General features: G+C 45.1%; 1 protein-coding gene across 11 annotated transcripts in view; it reads left to right on the plus strand.

Moving 5' to 3' along the window:
• The window catches only part of NUMA1 (nuclear mitotic apparatus protein 1), a 734,824-nt gene that overhangs the window by 528,143 nt on the left and 194,662 nt on the right, over positions 1-12,019 (plus strand). The window lies entirely within an intron of this gene.

Genomic DNA, 12,019 nt, shown 5'->3' on the forward strand with positions numbered 1-12,019 from the left:
GCGAGCCTGCTCCTAATTTAAAAAATTGTATGTTTGTATAAAATCATTTCCTTCCATTCACATTGGAGACCAACATAAAACATGCCGTCCTGTTGTAGCAGTGACCAAGTGAGTACATGTAATGTGGTGACTGCAATGAGGTTTATGTTGTACCATCTTTTAAATGTACAGCTTGCAATTACCGAGCGTTTTTAGGAACAGCAGCAGGATTCCTTTGTTAAACACATACTCGCCAAATCAAAGTGCATAACCATATTGTCTGTGAAATGCTGAATGGCTTTTTCTTCCAGAGAATCCTTCCGATGTGTACAGCAGGGAGGCACCTAGGTCTAGTGAAATTCCATAATTATCTACTTTCACATCTGTAATTCACTCATATTGGATATTAGAAGATGTGAAAAGCTACTGTATTATTTAAAGTAGGAATGCAATTATCCCACCAAAACAGTAACTGCAAAGGAAATCCTTTCACAGCTGCATTAAAAACCAAAGTTTTAGTGATCTGTTGTACAGTTTTTTCTCTGTAGAAATGTTTCCAGGCATCACAATCCAGCCAGATATTTTGTTTGCATTGTTGTCCAGACTTCTGGAGAGGTGCCACAATGGGACTCTACTGTAGGTGTTATTCCTTAGAGACAGCTGCAGCTTTTGTCCACTTCCGTCCATCCAATGCCCCACCGGCAATGCTACTACTCAACCAATCTGGAAAAGCATGGGCTTTTTGTATTTTTACACTTTTATTCCTCTAGGTTTGTCATGAAAGGAATTAGTGAAAGTGCAGAAGGGACACAGAGGGCCTGATGCTAAACTTCTACTTTTGTGTAAGTTTACACTTGCTGTAATAACTGTACTACTTGTAATATTTCTACTAGTAATTCTTTACTGGTAGTATTTTACTACTAGTAACTTTACTAGTTGTAAAATTACACTCGTTTTTGAATACCAAAAAGTAGTAATGTTTCGGCAGCAAGTGTAAACTTAAAAGTGTAATTTTATCTTTGTGACTCAGGCCCTCGATGTCTCAGACCTTGCATCACTGGATGCAGAGCTCGGGCTCGGACTACAGGTCTGGTCTTATCCAAGCACCCTAAAGATATTGCCAAACTAGAGGTTGAAGTCTTTCTGGCTCTTCGTACATGAAAGCGACTGGCCCTCTTGTGGAGCCTTTGAACTAGTTGGCGTTATTCTCTTTACAATCTGAGTGTAACATTTAATTCACTGTCTCCTCTGCACCATAGAAAGTGGAAGGGACCCTTGATCGCCTAGAAGTGCCTTTGTGCTTCAGGCCTGTACTAATGTGGTACTTTTTGATTATATGAAGGGGAAGCTCCCATCCTTGAGGATGAAGGTAATTTTGATAATCTAGTCTCGTCTGGTTTGTGGACTTTTTTAGTTGGTGCTGCAACCATTGAAGGGCCTGTTCCTCCTACTTTCCTCTTTGACTTTTTTCGATCTTTTGATGGGTGACCCGAATTGTGTTCCTTTGCTGGCACCCTTCAAAGTAATTCTTACTCTTAGGCTTTGCTCACAATGTGCTTAAATGCTGTGGCTCTGCCTCCATTTTAGTCCCCAAAGCTTGACACTGCGCATTACAGCACCAGCCACGTTTTTACACTTACTGGTTGTGAAGCCCAAAAACGGTGGGTTCAATACTCAAAACCAAGTCTAGGCAAGGATTCAGCCCTTCAGACATTCTTTGGCCTACTTATCAGTTTATGAATTCTTGTCAGAATGGCCTGTTTTCCCCCACCCTCTTCAAATCCTCTCATGAATGCAGAGTCAGACGTTAATAGCCTCTCCTTGCTTCTAGACCCTGTCCACGAGTTGTTTCTCCACTTAGGAAATTTGATTTGATTGTAGTCCTTACACAAAATGTACTTCTCTCCCTTCTTTCACTTCAGTGGGAAAAGCAGCAGCAGTTTTTGATATTCAGGAGGTCTCAAGCTTTTGCTGTATTGCAGAAGTCTCACAAGCTGACTATTTCGGAGTCATTGAGAAAAATTGCCAAAGAGCTCTTGCCTTTCACTGCAGTGCTGTTAATAGCGTTCTAGGAGACCTTATTTTACTTTCCTGTTGTGAGCATTCACGCAGCCAAGAAATGTAGACCACTGTGTGGTGACCTAGGCTTTTGAAAACCTCTCCTTCAGTCCTGAGATTGACATCCAGGCCTTGGCAGCCACAGCTATCCCCAATACTTTTTGACACTTTCCAGAGTCAAAAACACAGAGGTGCCTGGGCCATAATGTTTTTGGCATTCTTGCCTTCACCTCTCCTAAGGTCTTGCACTTGCTAACCGTATACTAGTGATGCCTATTGGTAAATAATAGAGTAAGACCACAAAATGAATTGTTAATTTCCACTGCAGTCTGCATTTCCATTCATAGCATTAGATGCTCTTGGGATTCTCAGTGCCTCTTCCGTATTGAGCTTGTCACTGTTAAAACGTTGAAGTTTTGGTTTTGTGCAGGTAGGCTTGTATTTACTGTGCAAGATTCTGTTGTGTGCATCGTTAATTAATGGTCATGTACGTCTTTGTAACTCCCTGACCGGTGCCACTTGTTCTCCAGCATTAGATCTTTATTATATGTGTGTGCTTGACTTATCACGTTGTCAGGCTGGGAATCCCTGGTAACTTAAATTGCAGTCAACCGTGTTAAAATTTTCATAGACCTCAACAACAGTGTTGATTTAGAAGCAAACCATCTCATTTAAAGGGACCTGAACTTTAGCCAGTAAGGTGGAATGGGCTGAGCTCTCCTACTCACCCCATGCAGCCACCAAAGTTCAGATTTCTACTGTACGTCCTGTGCAAGGGAGTCCCCGAAAAGAGCTCTGCTCTAACCTGTTTGATCTTAAAACTGTTACTTTTCAACCTAATTTCATACTCCCTGTAATTCAGACAACCCTGTCCTCAACTTTCATCTAACTGCAAGTTGTTTTTAGGGAATTTCTCAGATTTCCACCCTGGCACTGGCCCAGGGAAGTCAGTTGCCAGTAAATAATCAAATTAGGGAGTGAAGAGGTAATGCTTCGAGAGCAAAAGAGTTTGATACGTCCTCCTCTAGTCAATATATGAGAAACAAAAGGGATTCACCCTTGAATAGATATGTAACCGTGTTCTCCCGGACTTAGTGTCTCCTACAATGGTGTAAAGCACACAGCTTTGTTTAAATACACCTCACACACCAAAAGGGCCCTTGGTGTCATGCTTTGTCATAGGGGTCTTCCCGCTGCGGGACGGGGCATGCTGCAACCTACGACTACGCGGGAGTACTAGTTTTAGAACAAGACTGTGTGTAGTGTAGGAATGTGAGTGGAAGGGTCAGGAGTGAGTGAATTGGAGATACAATGCTATAATGAGCTGTTTCTCCTATGTCAATCTGTTTCGAAGCCCTCCCCAGGCTTCTTCATCAGGACCGAAGGATCCCTTCTACACTCAAAATTGTAGGTATACTACTTAATGTAGATTTTTTCTAAAAAGGAATAATACCCCATTATCCTCGGGGATGTAGTATCCAGGAGACGCAGTGATCTTGACATTCCTTTTTAGAAAAAATATACATTAAGTAGCATACCTACAATTTTGAGTGTAGAAGGGATCCTTCGGTCCTGATGAAGAAGCCTGGGGAGGGCTTCGAAACAGGTTGACATAGGAGAAACAGCTCATTATAGCATTGTATCTCCAATTCATTCCCCACTTTTAATACCAGCTCAACGGAATATTAACATTGTCTTTCCATAGAGCCAGGTATTTTTAATATATATTCACTCCTTCACTCACTCCTGACCCTTCCACTCACATTCCAACACTACACATAGTCTTGTTCTAAAACTAGTGCTCCCGCGTAGTCGTAGGTTGCAGCACGCCCTGTCCCGCAGCGGGAAGACCCCAATGATGAAGCATGACACCAAGGGCCCTTTTGGTGTGTGAGGGGTATTTAAACAAAGCTGTGAGCTTTCCACCATTGTAGGAGACACCAAGTCTGGGAGAACGCGGTTACATATCTATTTAAATGTGGATCCCTTTTGTTTCTCAAAGACTCTGAGATTAAATTAGCTTGTGGGCACTCTGACTTGGTCAGTGCTTACCAGGGATCCTATCTGGAGACTAGCAACCGCTGTGGGTGCTGGACTAGTGGGAACCCATTTGGGGCAGGAAGAGTCCCTAGTTCGGTGTACATTCTTCTTACAGTGATGACAATAAGCCTTCTTGGAATCCCAGTTTTCATCCTGGAATCCACCCTTGGATTGGGAAGTCTCTCTGGGCCAATCCTCCTGAACAGGTTTTTGTGGGTCTTTAAAAGACCCTTTGGGTTTCCCCCCCTTGTGTCCCACATCTTTCCCCGGGGGGGGGGGAGCCGTAACCACTTTCTTTTGGTCACCCCACCTTGGGTCTTTCTGGACACCCTTGTTTTGACCCATTGGTTGGCCTTCTTCCCCAGCTCTTGTTGAGACTAACCGAAAGTCCACTAGGTACTGATGCAGTTCTTCCGATGTACAATTACTTAACAGATGCTTCTTCTTTATCAAATTATAGAGCCCTTTATAATCTTACACCTTACCGCCTTTTAACCAGCCTCCTAGTGTTTTGACTGAGAAGTCAACTAAATCTCCCTAGGACTGACTCAAGATTTTCAGTCTCCCTGAACTTAATCCTGTACTCCTCAGTGGTGAGTCCAAAGCACTCAATATTTTATCCTTCATGAGGTCATAGGACTCAGCCTCTTCCTCATCCAGTGTTGGGAGTCTATTCCTGAACTTTTCTGAGCGCCTCCCACAGTAGAGCGCCCCAGTACTTCTGGTGTAAATTCCTCATTTGACAAGCCCTCTCAAAGGCTGTAATCCTTTTAGTAATGTCATCAACGTCAAACTATTTGGGGATTTTGAGATCAAAAGTTTCCTCTTTTTCCTTATTTTGTTGCTGCCACTACTTATGGGTTCTAGACACATCTCACCCCTTTTTCTATAGCCAGGAATTTGGCTTCAAGGTCTGTTCTCTTGGCTAGTCCTGCTCATCTAGCTCCTCGGTCTCGTTAAGCCTGGACGGGGAAGGCACTCTAGATCTAGTGTTAGGGAAGATGTGCGAGGTTATGCCTTCATCTTCCCTGGTTAGGATGGGCGTGGTTACCCTCATGAGCACGGACTACATTCTCATTGTCACTGTCCACATCCTCTTTTGTAGGGGTGTCAGGACTTTTGTTAACTGGGTTGCAACAAAATCTGCAATGGCCTCCTGGAGTTGCAACTTGGTAACAATTGTTTCTAATGGATACATCTGCCTGTGGATTCCTCACCTTATGAATATCCCCTCTGTGCCAGCATTCCAGAATTTTTCGTAGCTCTCTGCGCCAACGAGGTCGTCTCAGCGTCATGGCTCCGCATTACATCACCGGAGCCATAAGACCACCACGTTGGAGTGATGACATCAGTTCCACCCATTTTTTCCGTGCCACAGAGGCAAAACCGGCGGACCGACATAGTCAACGTATACATAGTATAGAGAATTCACACAAATACACTGTATAAAGAAAGAAGAAAGCTTGCACTTCAAACAAGACTATAGTAAATAAACAGAGGTAACAAAGTCTTGAGTACACATAATACGTCAAAAAACTAAAACCTCAGCTTTAATGGTATAGGTGGACAACGGGGAGGTGTTTGACACTGTGATGAATCCACAGGCAGCTACTGTATCCACCAGAAAAAGCGTTACCGAAGGTAAATAACTTGTTTTTCTGATGGATACATCTGCCTGTGGATTCCTCACCTTATGAATAGAATCCCACAGCAGTACCTCTCCCGGAGGTGGGTGTCCACCCTTCTATACCAAAAAGTTCTGCAAAACCGAGCACTCAAAATATGCCGTCCCTCCTCACTTCGGAGTCTAAGCAGTAATGCTTTGCGAAAGTGTGGAGGGAGGCCCAAGGTGCGGCCTTACAGATGTCCAAAACAGGAACACCTCTAGACAATGCAGAAGTAGAAGATTTAGACCTGGTGGAATGAGCTCGAATGCCTACAGGAGGCTACTTACCAGCCAGGTAATAGCCTATCTTGATGCACAAGATGATCCATCGTGACAAAGTGCGCTTGTGCACCGCCTTGCCCTTCATACGACCAGCAGAAGCGGAAGTCCTTTGTTCTGTCCAAATAGAAGCTAATCGCCCTCTTTGGATCCAAACGATGAAGTCTCTCCTCCTCCTTGGAAGGGTGAGGGGGAGGATAGAAAGTAGGAAGGGTAATTGACTGACCTAGGTGGAAGGGAGTCACCACCTTAGGAAGAAAAGCAGCCCTGGTCCTAAGTACCATCCTTTCAGCATATATGGTCAGAAAAGGCGGCTTTGAACTCAAAGCCTGGAGTTCACTCACACTCCTGGCCGAGGTGATAGCTACCAGGAAGACCGTTTTAAAAGTTAAGTCTTAAAGGACAACTATGCATCGGTTCGAATGACGAACCCATTAAATTTAACACCAAATTCAAGTTCCACTGGGGCATAATAAAAGGAGTGGGAGGAAGCATGTTTGTCAGCCCCTTAATACATCTTAAGACTATAGGAGACTTAAATAAAGAAGGCTGATCAGGCAAACACAAAAATGCCGACAAATACCCTTTTACAGTGGCCACCGCAAAACCCTGCTGGGCCAAATGAAGAGAAAAACAAAGAACATCAGATAGATGAGCTTTTAAGGGATCAGTAGATTTCTCTCCGCACCACTTAACAAATTTAGACCACCTGTATGAATAGACAGAGGAATCCACAGGCAGATACTGTATCCACCAGAAAAAGCGTTACCAAAGGTAAGTAACTTGTTGATTGGCATTACAGAGGATCCATGACTGCATCATACTAAGATGCAGACAAAGGGTCAGGTTGAGTTCCTGCACTATCTTCTTCATTGTGCCGACATGTTCAGTACAGTTGAGGCCTTTTTAGAAACTACAAAAATTCTAAAAACTTGAAGGCCTAAGTGACTAGTATACGTGGTAAGTTTCTAATGTAGTGGACTGGGGGACACAAGGCCCATACAGTTCAGATTAGAAAATGTAGAAAAAAATTATATAATTTTAGACACCAAGATCGGAAGCTGGTAAGTACTTTTGGCATTAGTTTTTACAGTAAAACAGTAAAATGCTTAAATAATTTTTGATGTATGAGCCTCGTGCGCGGTAATGCTATCCTATGGGTGAAACATACACAGCATACATATACCTGCGAACGGTTGTTGAAGGGGCATTTTATAACTTAAGGTGCTTAGGGGGCAAGGACTAAAGAGCCACCAGCAGTTTGGTTTTTCTTGCCCTGGTGTGTCTGGCTGCAGATGTGCTGGTTGCATTGGTAGCCTGGATCGCTACACATTAGTCAATGTAAGGGTACCTGTAATAAAAAGGTTGCATGTGGCTGACTTTGGGACAAGTCCGGAAGAATCCAAAGGTGGGCTCAGCTTGTGAGGGTCTCTGGACCAAGGGGACGCAGTCAGTTTCCATGAAATCTGGCTGTGGGTTTGGGTGCGGAGAGACTTGGCTGGCTAGCCACCTGTGTTTTAGGCTCTCACAGTTGTTGGTTTTACAGAGGAGGGGAAAACGGGACATCGTGGCCCCACTCTCGTCGTGGGTCTCGCTACCCATCCCTCAATGAGCAAATCGGTCTTCCTCAGTGATGTCCTGTCTTGGCACACACAAGTCTTGGTTGATACAGGTACTCCAGTACCCAGGGTATCGGTGCAGGGAGGCTCCTGGAGGTTCGAGTGTCTCCAAACTCAGTGAGGAGATGGGGCTTACCTCGTAGAGCCACAAAGACCTCCTCCTGACATGTTGCTCCCTCGGTGGACCTGATAGGCAACAATATGGTGTACCGGGCGGATGAGGCCGGTGCCTGCAGACGCAGGGGGATGGCTCCTCCACCCCAAGAGAGATGCACGGTGGTTTTTGAAACGCTCAGTCCTCCAAGGGTTTGGGAGGATGTTCAGCTTTTGTATGAGTCTAGTCTTTGCAATAGTCAAGATACTAGCAGCCAGGCACGGTTTGACGCCAATTTTGGAACAGGTCCTCTGTTCCTCGCAGTGACCACTCTTTTTTTTGTCCTTCTGTTCCCAGGAAGTCAAATCTTTCTGGTGTCGAGGGGACCCCTAAATACTGATTTTAGGAAAGTGTAGGGTAGTAGCCAATGGGCTACCTAACCCTGGGTTGTCTACACCCCCAATATGACCACTTCCTGCGAGGAGTGGGCATAATACTGACCCAGAGTTCCTTGTTTAACCAAAAGTGAGACACGCCTTCTGACTAGCTAATTTCCCACTTGCTCTGGTGCTAAATGGGCCCCGGTTCAAGCCAGGATCACATATCAAAGGTGGCATTGAAGCCTCTGGCCTTGATATGCTAAATCACTAGCCAACCTGTTGGAGGAGGTGTTGACACCTTCCTCTGGAGAAGTCATCATTCCTTGCTGGACAATACCAGTCAGCCAGCGCACTAGAGGACTAGTGGGTTTTGAGGGGGCACTTCTAAGATGCCCTGTGGGTGCATGTCACACATCTGGTACTGGCATCAGTGTAGGTTTATTGAAACAAGGTGTTTGATACAAAACACCATTATTTTCAGTGAAGCCCTTGTGTAGCTGGGTAACTCGTAATGACCAGTGCATACCTTTAAAATGGCTTCCTGATCACTTGCAAGGTCTTTGCAATGCAACTAGACCTCACAGGGGCCTATCTGCTCATGCAGATGTGTCTTCACATGTAATATAATGCACCCTGTCTAAAGGCTCTACGTGCTGCTGTAGGGGTGACTTACATGTAAGACGTGCAGTGCACTTGGGCGTTGCACATGGAGTGTGCCATGTCGTGTTTCGGAAGGGCTTGCGCCCTTTCTTGCATCCTGCAATGGCAGTCTGCTTGCAGTTTTTGTGTGGCTCTCTTTGGATGCCATAATAGATGCTGCAGCCCATAAGGGACTGTCTTTAATACCCATGCCCTCGGCACCATAGGTACTATTAACCAGGGACTTACAAGGATGGTAAAGTCCTAACCAGTTGGGGTACAATTGAGCATGTTGTAGTTTTTAAGGAAAGAGTACTGCCATTGGGGCCAGTTTAGCAGGGGCCCAGTGCACATCTAGTCAATAACATCATTACCAGTGGGCAAAAAGTGGGGGTGGCTATGTCAAAACACTGCACTTTGCTACAGCCCTTCTCAGCGCCCCAGTTTTTTATTCTAGTGGTCTGGTCTCATGGCTCTGCGTGTGGAAACGCAGAAAGTTAACTGGTGTCAGCCCACCAGTGTGGTGCTTATATAGGTACTGTACATGTGATTTCCAGCACGGCCAACCGAGCTGAACGACGCCACCTACTGTCGCACATGGGTACTCAAAATATTTCTGGATCCAGTCTGAAGTCTGTGAATTGTTGTAAGGTATGGAATCTGCACCTTAATAGTCTCCATGATAAGACATTACCGAATGGAAGTTGTTCTGTGGTGCCAGAACCAACTGCTTCAGCTAAAACTTGACAATGACCTAAACAAATTTGAAGAACAGACTTCGACCGTGCCCTACTGGAAGATCGTGAGATTCAAAAAAGTGAAAGTCCCAAAGTAAACACTTTTTGACCGTGATGACCCACTAGGTGCATCCAGCGTCTACTACATTGCGGTCAGCCTGAAATTGTGCTTATGCCCCAGTAAGTTTTTTAGCACTTTACTTTTTCTAGGCTCGTTTTGAATTAACACCTGAATTTATTTGTATTTTTTGATGGTTACTTAAACCGCAAATTCCTTTCTTTTAGAATAGTACCAGGCACCAGACTAAATCTGGATTATCAAACTTATTCCTCTAGTGCTCCATTAGGTGGGGCTGTCGGACCCCATGCGTGGCACTGACTTCAGTTATTTTCTTTACACATCATTGATGTGTGTCCGAAGTGCAGCCTCCAGCTTCACTGAGTCTTCAGATGCCAGAAAGACTGAACAAAATGCTACGGAAAATAACGCCTCCACCTCACCCATACTCCTTCTCAAAGATAACTGGTTTTAAAGGAGGCCATGCTGCATATCTTCAAGGGGATGCCAGCTCTCTCTGAAGCGCCGTTGGGCTCCACTCAGCTGCATTAGCCATCAGTCGCTTGTCTACTGGCAGGCCCCTTCCCCAGTGCTGATAGGCTCCACTGCACCCTCTTCTAGTGTCTTAATGGACAACTTGCTCCCACTCCTACTGATGCTGGGTTGTACGTTGATCTATGGAATGCTAGTGGGTTTGACACGTCCACCGAGATTGTTAGAATCGCCTCCAGACTCGCCCACAGAAGAAAGTGCCTCTTTTGCGGTGGTTATCTGCAGGGCAGCAGAACCTATTAATTTACAGTTGCCCACTATAAATAGCTAATTAGTTGACCAATATTGCGGCCAGGGTTGCCCCAGTGGCGCCTTTGCTGCCTTTGTGAAGCTTTAACAGACACTTTTATGGCTGCTTGGACAAAGCCATGCTGGGCTCTCCTAGTGAGTTGTCCAGTGTCGAGACAAACCAGACCTGCCCCTGATGACCCATCTTTTCTCACTAAAAAGCTGACCCTAGAAATCCTGGTGGCATGGACATCCACAAGCCGACATAATTGCTTTCCTTACGGCACTGCCGGATGGAGTCTAAGAGTGTTGACACTTTTGGCAAGAGTATTTTCTTCTGATACTTTAGCCCTATGGTCTTGGACTACTGTCTACCCTTTGAAGGTATTATACGCATGCCTTTTGGGACATGGCCACCAAATTCTTGCCAGCTATCCTTGAGGAACTGAAAGAGCAACTTTTGCCCAAAAGATTCAAAATAGAAAAAACTGTTAAATATTTACTGCGTGTTGCCCTTGATACAGCAGACTGCTGGCCATGTCATGGGTACCAGTGTTATGCTCAGGCATCCTGCTTGAATGTGCTCTACTGAATTTTCAGACCATGTCCAGACATCTCTAATGCAACATGCCATTTGAAGGGCCCAGGCTGTTTTGGGGAGAAAATTGACTCTGCACTAGCACCCTCAAAAGATGACCACATTACGGCCTGCTCCCTGGGACTTGCTCCCACCAGCCCTTCACTTTCACCAGCAGGATAGGAAGTTTAGAGTGCGCTACTCCGATCAGTGGTTTGAGAGATACAGGTTGCTCTCCAGCTACCTTTAAGTAGTGCTGCTGTGTGCAGCCCAGCTTTCTAAATTTGAAGCTTTTACTCGGTTGTATACCAAAATTTAAAAGTGCATATTGGAGACATAAATGTGCGTATTTTCAAAACACATAAGCTAGGGAAAATGGCATCTTGACTGCACTAGACTTTTTGCAGCCTTGGAGGATGTGGTGAAGGTTCCGGCTGCGGATACCAACAAGGACAGCTTATTCCACTTCCTGATCCCCTGTAGTTGCTTACAAGCTACTCTGATTCTCCCTTGTAGAACCACACACATCTGGTATGGGACACAATTCTGTTTTTCCAGTCTACCTGGGGGTCCTCAGTTCAGATTGGTGGGTGCTGCAAATTGTTAAAGTTTATGCCTTGGCCATTCATTTCAAGCACCACCTCCCTTTTATATCCCACCTGTGCCTGCTCAAGCTTCAGCAGTTCTTGCCGGCATTCAAGTCGTTTCTGGGCAAAGGGGCCATCAAGAGGAAACCTTGCTGAGATGAGTTGTTACTCCTCCTACTTTCTGGTTCCCAAGAAGGATGGTGGGCCAAGACCCATTTTGGTTCTTTACTCCCTGAATGTCTGCTTCAAAGAACAAATTCAAAATGCTCACTGTGGCCCAGATTCTTTACGCCCAGTCAGTCGTGGACCTTCTTTGGACAGCTGCCTCTTTTGGTCATCCTTGGGGTTTGCCATCAGCAGACCAAAATACCACATGTCAACTGTGCAGAGTATTCCCTTCATAGGGTCCATTCTGGACACGGTGATGTTCAATTGCTTTCCACCCTGCAGTGAGTGTCAGACATTCAAATATAATACCAATGTTTCTGGCTAAGTCAAAGGTCTTGGTGAGGAAGACGACTTAGGC

This window comes from Triturus cristatus, chromosome 8 (genome assembly GCF_964204655.1).
Source record: "Triturus cristatus chromosome 8, aTriCri1.1, whole genome shotgun sequence".
NCBI lineage: Eukaryota > Metazoa > Chordata > Amphibia > Caudata > Salamandridae > Triturus > Triturus cristatus.